The sequence below is a fragment of the Chlamydotis macqueenii genome, chromosome 1 (genome assembly GCF_036417535.1).
Source record: "Chlamydotis macqueenii isolate bChlMac1 chromosome 1, bChlMac1.mat, whole genome shotgun sequence".
NCBI classification, from domain to species: domain Eukaryota; kingdom Metazoa; phylum Chordata; class Aves; order Otidiformes; family Otididae; genus Chlamydotis; species Chlamydotis macqueenii.
The window spans coordinates 120,965,557-120,968,941 of NC_141556.1; positions in this window are offsets into that span (position 1 = coordinate 120,965,557).

Sequence of the window (3,385 nt, forward strand, 5' to 3'; positions counted from 1 at the left end):
CCTCCTTCTGCTCCCTTGCTCACTTCACCCACTTGGCGGGAGGTTCTCCGAAGCAGCTTGGCAGGACTACGTGAGGTCAGCGCCGTGCTTCCCTGATGTTTTCCCCACTGGCCAGGAGGAAGGGGCTGCGGTTTGCTCCCTGTGCGTTGGGCTGTCCCTGAAACACAGAAATCCACCACACCGTTATTCTAGCCATGGCTGAAGGCTGAAATGGCCCGCGGTGTGCAGCTGAGCTTTCTTCTCAGCCAGAGGCACTCGGGCATCTCTCAAGATGAAGGTCAACAACCTCGTGTCGCTGCCTGGCCCTGCAACTGAAGCTTGAAGCAGGACAGCAGGAAGGGGACACTGGGCCACCTCCACGTCGGGCACTGAGCCACCTTTTCTCCTCTGGAGACAAGGACTCCAGCCCCACAAAGCAGTGAGAGACCATGGTCATGCCAAAATGGCTTGGACCCCACAGCCTGTCTGACTAAAACTCTCCTGGCAAACTGCCTCCGGGCACTCTTCCCCACCACCACCAAACCTATTGCTACTTGGGAGGGACTAAAGCAAAAAAAAAAAAAAGCCAGGATTTGGGTTGGCCTTGAGTGTATCTCCCCAAGCAAATCCTTGTTTACCTGATGAATTAACTGGGAAGGAACAAAAGTCACTTGTGGGTAAAGAAGAGATAAGCTGCAGGGTATCAGAGGCAGTTAGCACGCTTTCACAACTGAGGTCACCAGTTACCAACCAAAATGTTGGCAAACTAAATTTTATGAGTATTTTTTTTTCTTTCTGATGATGATGCTCATCTCCACTATTTTGCAGTGGAGTGGAAATAGAAGAGAGGCAGAGGGCTGAAGTTATTAGGGCTGCTTTTGCAGGGCTTTTCCCTCTTTGCTGGTATGTGGCTCCCTGCCTTGGTGGGTGCCGGCCCCTGAGGGAGGTTGGCATCGGCTGTGGGGCCCTGCACAAGCTCCCTCTCCCGGAGCTCCAGCCACAGCTGCATGGGTGTGCTGTCTGTGTCCCATTGTTCCCTGTGGAGCAGCTGCAGGAGTGACATCAGGCTGTGGGGACCACTGGAGAGGGCCTGGTGCCACCAGCCCCACTTCCAGGTGGGAGTTTGCACCCACACTTTAGGGCGGCAGCCCCAGAGCCACTTCACATTTCAACTGAGCACAGGGGGAGCCAACACCACGCGTCCAGCTGTGGGGACAGCCACCTGCCAAGCCCTGGCTGAAGGTGGGGGACCTCCCTGGGAGCTCTGGAGCACTCTGACATCCCTCAGACACCTCAGAAACAAGACATGCCCCTTGACTAGGTCAACATCTACATTCCTCTCTGCTGGAGGATTTCTCATGTAGCTCCTTAAAGGCTGGTTAACTCCTGGTGTGGTGCTGCAGGACTCCACATATGTCTGTATCCAGACATCTGAACCCACCTCTGCATCACTGTCACCTAGGTCTGGATTCATATTTAAGTTATGTCCAAAACCACTGTGGCTCTGAAGGTAACCTTAAAAACTGCCTGAAGTTTAGGAACCCCAATAGTATCTATGTGAGATGCCTGACGGCCTGAAATGGTACCAAAGGATGGGAAGAATCTGACCTTCCCGTCTTTTGGAAGCCTTGACATGACACCAGTGAGGCGCTGACGGTTTCAGCAATCACATCCCACAACCACCCAGGCCAGGTGGGAAGTGCGGGCAGAAAGGGGCACGGGGCTGCTGTGGACAGTCAGGCTGCAGCCAAGGATGGCTGAGAGGAGCAATGCCCAGTGCAAACATCTCCTCATGCTGCCTCCAGTGCAGTTTCAAGTCGCCTTACAACACAAAGCAAAGACACGTCCTTTCTCAATTACCAAAACCCTTACCTATGTTCCGTATCCCTCCTAAGCCCTGCCTGAAGCTTCAGCTGCCATCTGATCAGCCATCAGATACACCTGCCCTATCGTAGCGGCTCCGTTACTCCCTTCTAAATAGAGGAGCTTGAGATGGCGCAAGACCGGACAAAGGATAAATGGAAATATCCACTGGAGCTGGGACGCAAGCCAAGAGACCGGGCCTGATAACACGCAATCCTGCAGCTGCTGCCAGTTACCGAAAATACATGCCAAAGAGCATAGGCTAACATTTATAGAGTACTTGGCAGATAGGAGATTGCAGTTATTAGGTTATCAGGCTGCGCTGATAACTTCAAAAGGAAGAAAATCAAGACAATCATTAAATAGACTGAGGGAGAATAAGACGAACTCAGCAGGGCTGAGAGTCACCTGCGAACATGCCCCATTCAAAGCAAAGTAACCATTATCTTACTTTATTTTAAAGAAATGGTTTTGGTGTCACCGAGCAAGACAAATGCAACATCAGTTTAACAGAATCACAGAGTGACCCAGGCTGGAAGGGACCTCATTTTGTCCCCAGTCCAGCCTCCTGCTCAAAGCTGAGTCGGCACTACGTTCAGAGCAGGTTGCTCAGGGCTTCATCCTCTTGGGTCTTGAAAACCTCCAAGGATGGAGACCGCACAAGCTCTCCAGGCAACCCACTCCACCACCAGACTGACCTTGTAAAGCCAGAACCTCCTCGGTTTTCAGATTTATTCAGATCTTGCTGAAAGTGCAGACGACTCCCAGATGAGAGACAACCTTTGAACGGGCTGAGAAGCAGAGGCTACCAGATTCCTCCTCTTCTCAAGCCTCTCCATGACCACAAAGTTACCTGGTTGGGAGGCACGGCTCCCATCCCGTCTACCACTAGAAAAGCGGCGTGTTCGGTAATAGGTAAGCCATACTCACCACCTTCGGTGTATCAGCCGAGTGCCTTCAGTGTGCTTCAGCGCTGAGCTATATAAGTGCCCGGTGGCAGGGGACACCAATGAGCGGCGGTAAGCGCTCTGCAGAGGGACGCTGATTGGGTCCTGCCCCACACCTAATCATACCCAGCACCTGATTGCTCTCTGAGCGTAAATGAATGGGGTATTAAAAAAAGATAAGCAATTTATTGTTTGTTTTAATTCACACTTATCTTCAGAAGTGCTCTCAACCCATCCCCCCAGCAATTTTGTGGCAGTTTTAGAATTTCGTTTCTGATCTGATTTCGTGTCTCACGCTTAACCTGATGCTTCAACCTGGCTCGTCTGTGTCAGCATGTGCCTTGCTGAATCAGGCATAAGCAATGACAGAAATGGCTTATTATGTTAGGTGCTGTCTGATATGGACTCTCTGTGTCCTCTGAGAACCTAGGCTTATTCTCCGCACTGCCTCCAGCCCTGAATCTCTCTTTTCTCATCCTGGCTCCCCCTCCTCATGCAACTGCTTTACTATTAAACCAGCTGAGCGCAGCCAACAGCTTCTGCTCCGCGGTGATTCCCAGACATCGGCAGGGCAATTAGGAAATTATCTGGGTGCA